Source organism: Vicugna pacos, chromosome 13, assembly GCF_048564905.1.
Source record: "Vicugna pacos chromosome 13, VicPac4, whole genome shotgun sequence".
NCBI lineage: Eukaryota > Metazoa > Chordata > Mammalia > Artiodactyla > Camelidae > Vicugna > Vicugna pacos.
This window is the reverse complement of record NC_132999.1, coordinates 44,786,298-44,802,973: the sequence shown is the minus strand read 5'-3', so window position 1 is coordinate 44,802,973 and position 16,676 is coordinate 44,786,298. Positions and strand designations below refer to the sequence as shown.

The window sequence follows — 16,676 nt, the reverse complement described above, 5'->3', positions numbered from 1 at the left end:
TGTGCGGCCACCCCTCCCGCGCCCGCCCGGCCGGCCGCCCGGCCCGCCCCGCCTGCGCGCCCGGGAGGGGCTGCGGGACAATGGCCGCGCCGTCGCCGCCCGCGCCCGCCTGGCCGCCCGCGCCGAGCCCCGCGCCCGCGGGGCCCGACCCGGCCGCGGCGCGGGGAAAGGCGGGAAGGCGCGCGGAGCCTCCTGGCGGCGGCGGCGGGAAGGCGGCGCGGGGACGGTGCCGGGCGTGTCTGGAGCCGTCGGGCGCCGCGGACTCCCGGAGGGTCGGCGGCCGGCTGGGCTCCGGCTGCTTGGCGAGTGATGGGCGGCCCGCCGGATGGGGCGGCCGAGGTCCAGGGCTTCTCCTCCGCGGCTCCGGGCACTTCATCGGGATGGTGGCTGCCTGGGCAGTAGTCCGAGTTTCTCCGTACATCCTCCATTCTTTGGTTTTATGTCGTGATGCGACAGATCCGGGCTTAGAACCGGAGGCAGACTTACTCTACCTAACAAATAATTGAGTTACACTTATTGTTTTATGACGGACCCACACATACGCACGTTCTACCTATGCAGACGGCGTCTTTTGTAAGTTAATTAGCCGTTTCGCCCCTTCCCTTTCAAATGCGCTTATTTATTGCTGATTGTGCCAGTAGCCAGGCTCCACATCTTTCAAAGGCGTGGGTTTTTTTTTCCTTTTAAATTGAGATATAATAGAGATATATAACATTGTGTTAGTTTTAGTCCAAGACGTGTTCTTAAGCGGTAGATTCTCACCTATTGGGCTTTTAAACTATATACATCAGTATTACTTCTATTCTTAATAAACGGTTATATTTGCAGAACTTTAATAAGTGGAGTGCATTTGCCTATATGAATTATTACACTTAATTTCACATAAAACAACCACCCAGTCAGGCTAGTGGTTATTCCACTTTTCAGATGAGGAAACGCATTAAGCGTTTAAGCGTTAAGCCAGAAGGTGGACTGTGGCAGCCTTCCAACGCCCTTGCCTCCTGTTCTTGCTCTTCATTTCCTCCAAAAGTCACCTCCAGAGTCTTCCAGAAAGCAAGTCATATCGCGCCCCTGCTCTAAAAACCTTAACTGATCTTTATCAGAAACAAGTCTAAAATCCCCAACAGAAGAACCAAGGCTCAAACTTATTCTGTACTCTTGTCATCCCCAAGCCTCAGATATGGTTGGGTTTGCGGGATCCCTGGAGCAGAAGCCCTTCACCCATAACCAGAGCTCAGATGTCTTTACTCCTCAGAGCCCCACTGGCCACACAAGGGGTAAATGGGAAGTGAGAATCTAACCTGCCACCCTTTACCAAATGGGCACGTTTGGGTTAGACTATAGAATGTCAGTAGGAGGCATCATAAATATCTGAACTTCTAGGTCGTGTAAATTTCCAACCCCTCGAGAAAGAGGGCACTCTGCCAGACCTTATCTCATGGCTTTGAAGTCATCAGTTCTGCTGTTGATAATGATCCGAGCCCAGCAAAAGCTTTGTAAGATAATGTACTACTTGTCATCCTGTGCTATTTGTTTATAATATTTATTAAGTTTTTAACATTTGTTTATATATTTATAATATTTAAAGGATTTAGTGCAAGTTTTTTGATCCCCTTGAGGGAAGTTTTTGTCACTTCTTTGCTCAGAATTGGTCAGTGGCTCCCCATCTTCAGTGGCTCCCCATCATACTCAGACCAAAAGCCAAAGTCCCCTAAGTAGTCTACAGAGCCCTACAGGAATTGGTCCCATGGTGTCCTACCTACCTCACAATCTGCCCTTCCTTTCTGACTCCATCTCTCATTGCTCTCTCCAGCCATCCTTAATGTTGCCCAATCCTCCTTGCCTGTTTCATCTCAGAGCCTTTGCACTTGCTGTCCAGCTGCCTGGAACACCCTTCCTAATGATGCCCACATGACTCTCTCTCTTTTCCCTCTTTGGACTTCACTTTAAATGCCATTTCTCACTGAGATTTTCTCAGCTGTGATTTTGATTCTTGGAAATGTTTTTATACTTAATTCTAAACCTTTACAGGGTTAAAAGATTATCCACCAAAGAAAACAGTTACCATGCCAGTTTGCTGAAGTTCCTTATGGCCCAGGGATTTTTGCTAAGGAGGCTAATGAAATTTGTATCGGTCACCCTGATAGGACACACTAAATTCTAGATTAATGACCATATATCTTAAAAAGATGGTCTTCTAACCTACAACCTTAATTTGAGTTACACTTGTTACCTAAATCTTTAGTCTATTTGTGGCAATATATGTCTTTTCCTCCAATTCTAAAGACCCTTGAAATTAATGGTTCCTACAATATGTAATTGTCTTTTCCATCCACATTTAAATATCTTTGAACTTGTTGGGAATCTTGATTTATTTAATATTCTTAGGATCATTATAGATAATTTAACTCTTACAGATATTTAAAATATTTCAAATTGAATTTTGACTGTCTACATGAATTAATAAGTATAATCTGCTGTTGCAACTTAATGAGGTCAATCTACTGAAAAGAAAATCTAAAATATATTGCCCATTGTCATGACTTAAGCACACATTTTGGGAAGAACGTAAACCTTTCCTGAAGACTCAAGAGTACAATATGAATGCAGGTTATGTCAATGTAGATGTAAATATGATCAAGTTGTAACTGATCCTAGTTTATAGGACAAGTCCTATTTTCTTGGAAAAATTCCTGTTACCACTTCTGTTATTCATTCTGTCTCCACTGCCTTCTTAGTTAAATTCCTCCCCATTTCTTGCCTTGACAACTACACTAAGCCTTTAAATTGGTCTCCCTGGCCCTGCCTCTCCCACTGTTTCTCTTCTTCCATGCTGCCTCAGGTTTTCTTCTGAGCATACAGATTGGATCATCATAACAATAATACCTAATATTTATTGAGCTCTGGCTGCATGCTAGGCATTGTGCTAGGCATTTTGCATACATGATGGTCAGAAGAAGTGTGCATGACTTAAGGGTGCCAATTTGGGGTCAGTCAACCTGAATTCCAATCTCTGTTCACTTGCTCCTTGTGGAATCTGGGAGAAGATTTTCTTTTAATTTCTCTGTGCTCCCATTTCTTGATCTAGTCGATGTGAATCATAGAAGCACTTACCTCATAAAGCTATCGTGAAGACTGAAATAAGATAATGTAATGTAAAGTGCTTAGTACAGTGCCTAGTAAACATTCAAATATTAGCCATTTATTTTTATTGAGATATAGCTCATATGCCATAAAATTCACCCTTTTAAAGTGTGCAATTCAGTGTTTTTTAGTGTATTCACAAAGTTGAGCAACCATCGCCACTCTCTAATTCCAGAATATTTTCACCACTGCGTAAAGAAACCCCGTACCCATTAATAGTCACTCCCTATTCCTGCATCTCCCTAGCCCCTGACAACCACTAATCTACCTCTGTCTCCATCATCTGCCCAGTCTGGACATTTCATATAAATGAAACCATAAAATAGATGGTCTTTCATCACTAGCTGCTTTCACTTAGCCTGAGGTTTTTAAGGTTCATCCGTGTTGTCCGGGTAATCAGTTCTTCATTCCTTTTTGTGACTAAATAACAATTCCATTGTATGGATACACCACATTTTGTTTATCCACTTTCCCAAGTGCTGATGGACATCTGGGTTGTTTCTACCCTTTAGCTATTATGAAGAATGCTGCTATAAACATTTGTATCCAAGTTTCTATGGCGACATGTTTTCATTTCTCTTGGACATATACCTAGGAGTGGAATTGCAGAGTTCTCTACATTTAATCATTTAAGGAACTACCAGACTGTTTTCCAAAATAAGGGCACCGTTTTGCATTCCCGCCAGCAGTACACGAAGGTTCTGATTTCTCCACGCTTGTTATTTTTGTGTGTGTGTGTGTGTTTATTGTAGTCATCCTAAGTAGGTGTGAAGTGGTATTTCATTGTGATTTTGATTTGCATTTCCCTAATGACTAAAGATGTTAAACATATCTTCATGTGCTTATTGCTACTTGTCTTAATTTATTTCTTATTGCTATTAATCTTATTTGCCTTAGCTGTTATTTAATCCTCTTAACAGACTTCCTTAGAGCCTTTTAACAGTCAATGTCCCCATTTTATAAAAAGAAAACTGATGCTTAGAGTTAAGTAACTTGACTTCAAGTCACATTGCTAGTCATTAGTGGACATGTAACTATGTAACTCTCCTTAAAATCCTTCAGAAGTGCCCCAAACCTACAAATTGGAGGGACTTCAGGATCTGGCACCTACATATTTTTCTCTCTTTTAATTTTCCACTATCCCTCCACAGACCCTAAGTCTCCAGCCATAGCAACTTTTTTTGGAAGAGGTCGTGCTCTTCAATACCTGTCTGTGTCTTTGCCCTTGGTGCTTCTGTCTAGAATGCCCATTGTTCTCTTTTTCATGTATGAAATTTTACTCATCCTTCAAGACTTGACTGTTAAGCCTTTTGAAAACTTTTCTGAACACTCCCAGGCAAAATCCTTGGAGTTCTTTCTTTTCTCCCAGGAGTATTTTCTTTCTCTTTTTGAGATTCTCTCTCTGCTGACAGACACTGAGGTGTTCTAGAGCACTGATCTTTGACATGGCATCATCTTTGTTATCTCAGGGCCAGGGATAAGTCCGGCAGAGAGTAGGTGCCCAAATATGTATTGAATGAATACATTTCACATTTCAGTTTGAATATCTGACCTTCTCATGAAAATAGAAAAAAAGATTTTTTTTTCTTGTTTTACACTATATAACCCTCTTCAGTGCTCACAGCCCACACAGGTGAGAGGGCTGGGCAGTAGTTCAAGGCTGCAATTTTCTCTGGCATGGGTACTATGAGAGGCCCACAGAGGACCCGCCAAAAGATTTTTTTCTTAAAAAGTAGGAAAACATGTATAGCTTATGCAATTCAGGACAATGTAAAAGTAATTACTGAATCAAAAGATGAAGTAGCTTTCTTTCAATTGCTTTTCTAACTCTTCAGAAAATCTCTACTGCTTTGAGTCTTGGACTTTCAGCAACATCTGAACCATCGAGGGTATAACGAATACCTTTGGTCTCTCTATCTCACTGCCATTGTTCGATAAGGTGTAACATAAGGTTCTTACAATTTCAGAATATTTGGGGGAAGCTTTATTCCAAAATCTGCAATGTATTTTTCATCATCAGAAGACACTTCAGCAAACCAAACCAGACCATAATTTTACCTAAGACCTTCATAATGTGTACATTAGAATACTATTCTAAGCCTAAACACTAAAATTTTAAACTTTCAGATTGCAAGTCTTGTCAAGTACAGATCCTATTTTCATGAAATCACCTCTGTGATAACATTTTAAAAAGCTGAATAACAAAACAACCTAAGTGTCTTTTAATAGATGAATAGATAAAGATGTGGTTCATATATATATAACAAAATAATATTCAGCCCTGAGGGGAAAAAAAAAACCTGTCATTTGTGACAACATGGATGGAACTTGAATGCATTATGCTGAGAGGAATAAGTCAGAGAGAGAAAGGCAAATTCTGCATGTTATCACCTATATGTAGAATAAAAAAAAAAGTCAAATTCATAGAAACTGAGTAGAAAGTACTTGTTGAAGACTTGGGGTGGAGGAAATAGGGAAAGGTTAGTAAAAAGGCACAAACTTTCAACTGTAAGATGAATAGGGTCTGAGGATCTAATGTCTAATATGTGGCTATGGTTAATAACACTGTATTGTATAATTGAAATTTGCTATGGGAGTAAAACTTAAATGTCCTCACCAAAAAAAAAAAATATATATATATATAAAAAAATAGGTGGTGGATGTATTAATTATGGGTGGAATCCTTTCACCACGTATATGTATATCACTGATGTATACTTTAAATAACTTATAATTTTGTCAGTTACATCTTACTGAAGCTGAAAAAAATCTAAATAACAAACACCTTGTGAGTGTGTGGGTCAGTCACCCTGCCTCACCTGGTACCCTGGCACAGTAGGGCCTTGGGGCAGTAGCCCTTCGTATCTGTACAGAGTTTATGTCCCTGGATCCCTGTCCTGGTTCCCCCACACTACCCCCATCAGTTCTGCTGGGCCATGAGCCTCCCCTTGTCCCTCTTCTGGGCCAGAAATAGTGGGTGAGGGTGGGCTGGGCTGAGGCTGCCACTGCCACCACTGTCGCTGTAATGAAATCTGTGAGCACTAAAAACAAAAACAACAAACACCTTGGTTCATAGAGCATAATTAATGAGGTAACATTTGAAATGGAAAATGGCAAAAATTGTTTCTAAAGAATAACTCTTCCTTAGGGTGAGGTCTACAATAACTAGTTAGACTAATTAGTTGACCTTAGAGTGGAGGTTTGCTATCCTCAGGTACACTGTAGTTTTGAAATGATCACTTTCTCTGGGTACACAGATAGGATGGAACTAGTCAAATTTTTTGTGTCTACTTTTGTTTAAGTTGGCATTCTTTAGGCCACACAAGAAAATGTGTGGTAATAAAATTCTAAAATGTTTGTATTTTCTACTCAGTTAAAGCATGTGTTTTAAAGTGGTCTGCATAATTAATTATAGTGATTCCTATTATTATTATTATAATAGCTAAATAAAATAAGCTTGAGGGCTTATTATAAGCCAGCCACTGTTGTAAGCACTTTACTTAGATTATCTTTTCATTTACTCTGTCCCATAACTCTAGAAGATATAGATATTATTACTAGTCCCATTTTACGTATGAAGAAACTGAGGCACAGGGAGGGTAACTTCCCATGTTATCCAGTTAATGTGTGGCAGAACCAGAATTTGCACCGAGGCAGTCTGATTCTAGAGCCTGTACCCTCAAGCACTGCCCAGTACTACTGCTCACAGACAGACTAGTCACACTTCTGCTTACATTTTGAGGCAACTGATGTGCTAACATGTCATCTGGGCCCAGTTGCAGGAAAGAAAAACCACCTCCAGCATTTTAATTCCTTTTCTAAAGGGAACTGAACGCTTACAAAATCATTGGAAGGGCTGGGAGGAGTGGGCTCCAGGCTGGGCCTTCAGAAATTATTCCCAGGACCAGACTGCCAAACAGGCCCTCCAGGGAAGGGAGTCAGGAGGCCACCAATGGCACTTCCAAGTGCCGAATGACGTTGCTCACTGCAATTTAAGGGTCAAAAAATTGCTATTTGGAAACTGCCCCTCAACACCCACCAACTAGCGATGAATGCCTCCACCAAACTTGTCTCTCGACAGCCATGAGGCTCTGGAGACTGGAATGCTGCAGAAAAACCCAATGTTTCCATAAATGTGCTTGCCAGCATTAACAGCCAAAACAGCAGAAAAATGGCTCCTGCCTCATTTCTGCCTTCCAAATCTCACAGCACAACATCTGATGGATGGACCCCGTTTCACATGGGGAAACTTAACTGTAAAGGAGTCTGGGAAATGGACTTTTTAATTTTCCAGAAGGAAGTAGATAGATAGAAAGGATGCTGGGGTTTAATACACAAATCTCCTTTTAACTAATTTCTGCTAGGGTAGAACTTGGTGGTTATCCCTAAAAATGACATTTCATCAGTATGTGTAAACTGTTTCAGGCACAGACTACGTTCAGAAGTCAGTTCTCTTAAAAAGCCACAGAATTAACTTTTGCTTGCCACTGTACAGATTGAGTACACTAGACAGTACTAGTAAGTGCTAATCAGTAGCACTGTTGAAATAGTGAAGTTAAAGCTATCAAAGTAAAAACCCTTTGCTGAGTGCCCTCCGAGCTCACTGAGACTAGGGATAGGTGAGCTTTTAGGGTCGCAAGAAGTTGCTCTCAAACGTTGTTTATTTTGTTCCCCCAACTACAAAGTCCTAGTTTACCCTTAAATTAGATATTGCTGTTTTAATTTTGGGTGTTTCTTAAAATCCTTTTCATAGCCAGTTCTATTCTTTACTGTACTTTAAAAGTAACACGTAAGTAGTGTTGATAACCCACTGTCAGAGGTTTGCTTCTTCCCAGCTCCATCACCTTTTGCTCTCAGCTGGCTCTTTATCCCTCTAAGTTTTTAAAAATCCCATTCTTCCTAGCTGTAGAGACGTGGGACTTTTTTTTTTTTTTTTTAATAAACTTTGCCAGTCATAAGAGGAAAAATCACATTACACTTTATGGAATACTCAGATCATCTTGGCTATTTTCTCTTTTGGTGGCTGCTGAAAATTTTTTTTTTTTGTAAGCTTCTAGGTCAGCAGTGTTTTGAATGATTTAAGTTGCCAGAATTCAGACCTCCTCATGAGTGGGTAGTTGATGCATTTGTTTTACTAACTAAAGTATATTTGAGCAGTTCTTTCTTCTCTGGCGGTTTTTAGGGCACTCATTTAAAAGTTTTTTTCTTCTTTATACTTTCATAATTGGAAAAAAACTCTTATTATTTTAAAAAGTGATTTCATTAATTTAGTCAAAATTATTTCAGCGGGAATTCTTAGCTGAATCGATTGATTTTAAAAAGCATTAAATTCATTTTTCCACTGTCTATGGACATAAAGCCTTAACACTCTCTACATTAACAACTTTGTGGTCAATGAACAAAAGAGTTAAACAGATTTTTTTTTTTGGTAATGAAAAAGATCTGGAATATAGTAGAAACTGAAACATTTTTAATACAAGAGTTGTTAAGCTGCTGTTACAAATTGTGGTACATTCTGGTACAATCTGGCAAATTGAATAAAAGATCTGGGTGACTGCAGTGGGGCTTTCTGAACATATGTAGTAGAGTTTTTCTTTCCCACTTCCCTCTTAACCATACAGTTTCTAAGAAATGTTTAATTTTTCAAGTTGAATCTTTAAAGCTATTCTGTTTGGTTTTTTTGCAAATCATATTGATGCCACTTGCAGGAAAAGGGTAGTAGAACATATGTTGCTGTCTTGGTATTTCATTTGTTGGCTTGCCTTTGAATAGCTGTTGTCTTAAGAAGTTTATTTTATTCTCAAAGTTAGAAAGTATGTTTGCTTTCAATTTGCCATAATGTATTTTAATTTTGGAAATCTCCTATTGCAGGTTTTAGTATTAAGGTTCAGATTATAAATAGATAAATTCCATTAACTAATATTCTGTGCTAGATTATCTATTTCTATATGCTAAAAAGTGATACCTGATAAATGGTCCCATGTAATTTATTTAAATATTTATTATGTACCTTAGCAGATGTGTCTGTCTCTTATAACAAAAGTTCATTATAAATAGCTACTTTCTCTCTCTACAGGACAATCCTTCGTACATAGACTGTGTTTGAGTTGGAATCTTCACTTTTTTATTCAATTCAATCAACTTAGTAGGGTTTCAAGAGCAGCATTTGTAAATTTCCAGGTATGAAAAATTTTACTTTTTGATACTACACCTAACTTAAATATATAAATAAAAAGTAGAGTTTTGCAATTACAGATTTTATTTATCAGAGTATGGGTTTATTGCTTGAAAATTCACTGCATAAAACATTCAATATTCTGATTTTCTTGGCTAGATCTCCCTGTTCACTTATGGCTAAATTTTTAATTCATTGCCTCTCTTGTGTATGTAACTTTTCTATTCTGTCTTAATCAAAGACTCAGATTACATAAGAGCTGGAGATTTTCTAGACCAATCCCCTCACTTTACAGAGAAGGAAATGGAGCCTAGAAAGGTAAAGTTACTAGTCCAGGGACATGTAGCTGATTTATTGGTAGAACTAGTGTCAGAACTGTGATCTTCCAGCTCTCCCCAAGACGGTGATGAAGGAGTTCAGCCCATCAGTTACATCTTGGAGCTTTGGAGTCACTGTCTGGGTTAATACCCTTTTCTGTAAATGGGGCTAATAATACCATCTGTCTGATAGGTTATCGTGTGTCGGGATTAAGGAGACAATGCATATTGCTACTATTATTGTTGCCTGTGGCCCTTTCATTTTTCACCATGTTCACCTCTTCACTGCTTCTTGAAGCTCCTCACCCTTGGTGTACACGTTCTCTCCTGAGTCTCCCTGTGATTCTCGATAACACTGGCTTCTCTTCCCCACTGTGCTCCACAGTCGGGGACATGTCCCTCCCCTCTCTGAACTTCAGACTAGCACGTGCAGTGGCTGTCTGACCATAGCAACCTGATTTTCCAACCCACATCAAACATAATGTACTTCAGACCTGAGTCATTGCTTTTGCTCTAAACCTGGCTTTCTTCCTCCTGGCTTCCTAACTTTTGTTAGTAATATTACAAAACACCTAGGCTTTAAAAATTACTGTGTTCTCTTTTTGTCTCTCTAGCCTTCCACAGCCAATTACAAATTGTGGTACACTTTTGTACAATTATGCAAATCGAATAAGAGTTGTGAAAGATCTGGGTGACTTCAGTGGGACTTTCTGAACATATGTAATAGGATTTTTTCAATCAGCCATCAAGACCCACGGATTTATTTCTTGTTCAAGTCTTTTGTGTATTTTCCATCTTCCATTCCTGCCATCATCACTGTGTTCAGGCAGATAACCAGACTGACAGTTGCAATAGTGCAGCTGTTTGTTCATCTGGAAGTAGCTTGGTTTGTTCCGTCTTTCTCTCTCTCCCCCTCTTCCTCTCTCTCTCTCTTTCTCCCAAGAAATACAACGTCCTGACTTTTCATAATACAATGCCATCTTGTCACTTGTTCATGGAGCACATGAATCTTGATTTAAGTAGACACAGAGTATCATTACTCTGAGAGCTCCTGAGGTATCTTAATCTTGAATTACAACCTAGATCTAGCTAAACGTGAGTGAGACTATAGTTAATATTTCACCCACTCATTTGACACAGTTTGAAATGTTTATTTTTGAGTATATTCGTATGATTCAAAACTCAAAATATTAAAAATTTTACTGTATAAAGTCTCCCTTCCATCTTTGCCTTCTGTCTCCCAGGTCCCACCTCACTTTTTTTTTTTATATCTCACTTTCAGTTGGCAACTATTCTGGGTTTCTTGTTAATCCTTCCAGAGTTTCTGCTTATTTTTTCCCAGACACACACACACACACACTCTTTCTTGCTTTTTTAAAACTTAACTATATGTATCATAGGTACCATATATGTATCATAGCCATCTTTCCATATGACTGTCCTCCCCTACTGTTGGACATTTTTCTAATCTTTTGCTATCATAAACAGTGCTGCAGTGAATAGCTACGCACATGTGTCACTTCGATTAGGTACCAGTATACCTGTGAGATAAATTCCCAGAAATTGCTTGATCAGAGAATATATGCATTCGTAATTTTGAGAGTTACTGCAAATTGCCCTCCATGGGGTCATACCAATTTATATTCCTACCAGTAAAGACTGAAAGTGCCTGCTTTCCCACAGTCTTATCAATGTTATCAAATTTTTGGGTTTTTTTGCTCATTTGAGGGGAAAAATGAAACAACAATGTAGTTTTAATTTGCATTTTTATTTTTATGGCTAAGGTTGAACATCCTTTCATATGATAAGGGACATTTGTATTTTTCTGTGAACTGTCCTTTGTCTCATTTTGTCAGATTATTTTTCTTTTTCTTGCCAATTTCTTAGAAGCCTTGTGTATATTGTAGAGATTGCCCTTTTCTCTAATAGATGTTTTTGCCATGTTGTCTTTTGCCTGTGTTTTGTGGTGTTTTTTTTTTGCCATACAGAATTTTGTTTTATCTTTATGTAATCAAATGTAACAGTTTTGTATTTTATGGCTTTTGTATTTAGAGTCATGGTTATAAAGGCCTTTCCCACTCTGGGTTTATGAAGTCTTCCATATTTTCTCTTAGCACTTTTATGACCTTGTTTTCATACTTAAGTCTTTGATCCATATAGAATTTATCCTGGTATAAGGTGGGAAGTGTAAAGCCAGTTAAATTTTTTTCTCCAGAAGACTAGAAATTGTCCCAATGCCATTTAGTAAATTGCTCATCTTTTCATCACTGGTTCATCATACATTAAATTCCCATATATATTGGGGTACATTTCTGGATTTCCTAATATACGCCACTGGTCTGTCCTTCTCTTTGTCACCAGCATCACAGTTTTAATTACTGATGGAGTATATAATATAATTGTGTATCTGTTGATGCTAATTCCTTTGTTCTCCTTTTTCCAAATTTAACTGGCTATTCTTGCATATTTATTTTTCCATAAAACTTTAGCATCAACTTGTATTGATCTTAAAATAACCTGTTAGTATGTCTATGTTATGTTATATTATAAAATAACTAGGAAAAACTGGCATCTTAATATGTTGAATCTTCCTATTTTCTTTCTTTTTTTCTTTTTTCTTTTTTTTTAATGAAAATACCCAGTTGGTTTTGATTCATTTTCCTTGCTCTCATCCTTGCCCTCCCTCCATATCTGTCCAAACCTAACCCATCCCTCAAGGGTGATATACTAGGATTGAATGTTCCTATTTACAGAGGGTTTGATTTTCCATAGTCTTCTCTTGTGTCCCTTAGTTTTATTCTTGAGTCTTGTGCATTTCTTGTTAAATTTATTCCTAGGTATTTTGTATTTTTGATGCTATTGTAAATGGGAGTCTTATTTCATTATATCTCTAACCTAGTGTGGGCGTTTTTTGCTATATATAAAAGTTAATTGATTTCTAATATTAATTTTATAGCTTCTTTCCCCCTATGAATACTTTTTGTTTGTGGTAATTTTTTTTTTGAGGTTCTTAAGATGTCGTTTTATTTGCAGTTCCAACATTCAGAAGAACATTCATTTCCTGTTAGCTTCTTTTGTAGTTTGCGGGTGTAGCAACAAGGTACTTCGGCCTTTTGTCAGTAGAGTCCAAAATGTCAGCCTTTAGACACAGATGTAATTTATTTGAGTGTTTGTGGTAACTTTACAGTTGATTCTCTTGCATTTTCCAAGTATACAATCATATTATTGGCAAATAATGATAATTTTACCTCCTACTTTCCGGTGGTCCTTTCTCTAGTTTCTTTCTCGAGTCTAATTGCATTGGCTAATGTCTCCAGAAGAGTGTTAAATAATATGTAGTGGTGACAGTGGACATCCTTGTTCTTTTGCTGACTTTACTGGGATACTTCTATTAGGATGCTAAATTTCCAGCTGAAATGGATATATTTTATATCACCAACAAACATTTAACTCTGTGCTGTAAAATGGAAATTAAAAAAAGAAAATGAGTATGACATTACCTACCTTCAAAAAGTTTACAGGAGAAGATAGACACAAAAATTAGTGTGATAGGTGTCACAGTAAAGTTATATGTAGTACACAGTGGGGACACAAAAAAGTGTGATAGCTAATCAGCTTGATAACATTCCAAAGAACAATGTACTCAAAGCACATTAGCTTAGTTTGCCTTTGAAATGTTTTCATTGAATTAATTATAGCATGTCCTTGACTTTAGAGGAAACTTTGTTAGTTCAGTAAGGACACCAGTGAAGATATTTATTGAATGTCTCCCACATCCCAAACATTAAACTAAGGCTGGGCGTACACATAGACGTGGTCTCTGCTCAAATGGATATTACAGTGTAGCAGGGAAACACACATCCAAACAGGCAAATAAAATGCATTCCAGCAATTGCCATGATAGACTTGTATAACGTACAGTGGGGCATGGAGAAAATAGCAATTAACATGAGCCCAGGGAAGTCAGGGAAAGCTTACCAAGGGAGGCTCTGTTTGAGCCGACTCTGAAGGAGGGTTAAGAGTTTCTGAGATTAAAATGGGTGGTTTTATTGTAGCACGGGAACAATATGTACAAACAGTTGGTGGCATGAAGGGTCTAGTGTGCCTGGGAATGGCATATAGCTTAAGAATGGGAGGTGAGGTAGGTGGCAGGGGTGAGCATGCAGAGATTGGCAGAAGCTGGGTCCCAAAGGGTATTAAATCCATTCACAGAAATATAGACTTTATCTAGTAGGCAAGAGGGAACTACTAAAGAATTTTTAAACAGGAGAATCTAGAAAGATAACATACTTCAGGGTGGATTGAGGGGAGAAAGATAAAAGACAAGGAGACCAATTCGGAAGTTGATTGATTAGTCCAGATATTCTTTGTGATGACATTTAATGTCCTCATGTAAGAATTCACATACAAATTCCTCATAGAAGTTAGTGCCAGAAGAATGCTCATTTCTACTGGGGAAATGATGTGAACACTATGTAAATTGTTTGTGTTTCTCTTTTTTTGTTTGTTTGTTTTGTTTTTGCCTTGGATTCCAGGACAAATGGTGCTAGATATAAACCTACAGAAACCATCTCATCTCCATTTTAGATTTCTAATTTCTATTGTAAAATACGTTTCATATATATTTTAAACTATTTTAAATCACTTTAAAAGAAATGTACAATCATTTTAGAAATGTGAACAAATATAAAGAAAAATATAAATTCTTGAAATCATCTACATTCCCCAAATATATTCACCCTAGATCAATGACATTCTGCCTCCACCTCAGTAGCAACATAGAAGTCATTACTTTGCAAGGGGGCAAATTCTGTTATTGAACAGCTTAACTCAGTATTTCTCTCTCTCTTTCTTTTTTTTAACCAAAACCTGCAGTATGAAGTATTACATTTTACATCATGACCTGATACACATATACCTGGGATTCTGCGTATTAATCTGTCTCTCTATCTGAAACAAACAAAAAAAATTGTGTAAGAATTCTTACCGTTTGTAATAAGCTCTAATTTTTTTATTAAACAGTTTTACTGTGGTATAATTTCTGTACTGTAAACTACACATATTTCAGATATACAATTTGATGAATTTTGATAGATGTATACACCTATGAATCCACGACCACAATCAAGATACCTAATATTTCTACTACTCCCCAAAAAGTGCAAATCTCAAACTCCCAATTTATTCCTTCCCACCCACCCACTATCTCCCCTGGTAACCATAAGTGTGTTCTCTGTCTATAAGTCTGTTTCTGTTTTGTAAATAAGTACATTGGTGTCTTTTTTTAGATTCCACGTATAAGCGATATCATATGGTATTTTTCTTTCTCTTTCTGGCTGACTTGACATAGAATGATGATCTCCAGGTCCATCCATGTTGTGGCAGATGGCATTATTTCATTCTTTATTATGGTTGAGTAGTATTACATTGTATAAATATACCGCAACTTCCTTATCCAATCATCTGTCGGTGGACATTTAGGTTGCTTCCATGTCTTGGCTCTTGTAAATAGTGCTGCTGTGAACATTGGGGCTGTGAACATTAGAGCTTCTTCTGGATAGATGCCCAGGAGTGGGATTGCTGGATCATGTGGTAAGTCTATTTTTAGTTTTTTGAGGCATCTCCATACCGTTTTCCAAAATGGCTGCACCAAATTACATTCCCACCAGCAGTGTAGGAGGGCTCCCTTTTCTCTACACCATCTCTAACATTTATTGTTTATGGACATTTTATTGATGGCTATTTTGACTGGTGTGAGGTGATACCTCGTTGTAGTTTTGATTTGCATTTCTCTGATAATTAGTGATATTGAGCATTTTTTCATGTGCTTATTGGCCATTTGTATAAAACAGTATATTTCTGTTTCTCCTCTTGGCTTCAAATATTTTTTCTGCCCCTCCTTTTCAGGAACGTCAATTATAAATATATTAGACCGGTTTGATATTGTTTAACATGTTACTAAGACTATTTTTTGTCAGCTTGTTTTTTTTTTTAACTTTAGTTCAGATAATTTCCATTGCTATTTCTTTACATTTATGGATTATTCTTCTGCGGTTTATAATCTATTAAGCCCACCTAAGAATTTTAAATTTCAGATATTGTATTTTATTTCTAGACAATTTTTTATTATTTTTAATATCATCTTTTTCTCTCAATATTTTCATGTTTTTTTTAAATTTTAAATTAAATTTAAACCCAAGATTTTTAAATATAAAATTTTATTAAGTATAATAACTTTTTTATATCCTTGTTTGCTAAATCTAGCATCTGTTTCACTTCTGGGTCTGTTTCTGTTGACTAATTTTTCTTCTGATTTTAGGGTGACTTTTTTTTTGCTTTTTCACATATCTAGTGATTTTTGTTAGAATGATGGTCATTGCAGTTATGTTTTTGAGTGTTAGAATTTTGTTGTTTTTCTTTAAAAGCTTTTGAATTTTGATTTATTTGTTAGTTAAGTTGTAAATGAATCAGTTTGATGATTTTGAAGCTTGTTTTTGAGCTTTGGGGCAGTTTTTAGAGTGATCTTTACTGTTGAGTTAGGTTAGCCCTTCTACTAAGGCATTGTTCTTCTGGGGTCTCTACTAAATACCTTAGGTGTTCAGTGAAGAATCTGTACTCTGGCTGGTCGAAACTTAATTGTCTCTCAACCCTGTGTGAGCTCTGGGAATTTTTCTGCTCATAGTTCCCCAGTTGTTCTTTACCTGAACTGTTGTAGTTTCTCCCTGCACATGCGTGCATTAGTGTTCAGCACAGACTCTAGAATACTCCTGTATAGATTTATTGATCTCATTGTCTGTAGTTGCCTCCTCTGGTACTTTGCCCTACAACTTCCCGGCACCTCAGCCTTCTTACACACAAACTGTTCAGTCCAGTTTGAATTCCTCTCCCTGTATCAAAATGCAGAAAGCCAAAGTGATAATAGGCTTCCTCATTTGATTCCCTTTTTCTGGGATCACAGGCTCACTTTTCCAGTTTTCATTGTCTGAAGACAATTTTTTCATGTATTTTGTCCAGTTTTCTGATGGTTTATAGCAGAAGGC

The 16,676-nt window shown here is 37.7% G+C and overlaps 1 protein-coding gene across 3 annotated transcripts in view; it reads left to right on the top strand.

Annotated features, from left to right (window-relative positions):
* The window catches only part of ZBTB8A (zinc finger and BTB domain containing 8A), a 48,585-nt gene that overhangs the window by 728 nt on the left and 31,181 nt on the right, over positions 1-16,676 (top strand). The window contains exons 1-2 of one of the 3 annotated variants that reach the window (XM_072974859.1): positions 345-573; positions 9,221-9,324. The gene's annotated coding sequence lies outside the window, so the exon portion shown is untranslated. Of the gene's footprint in view, positions 1-344; positions 574-9,220; positions 9,325-15,178; positions 15,229-16,676 lie in introns of those variants that run through there. The other 2 variants (XM_072974858.1, XM_072974860.1) reach the window with 2 other exon arrangements.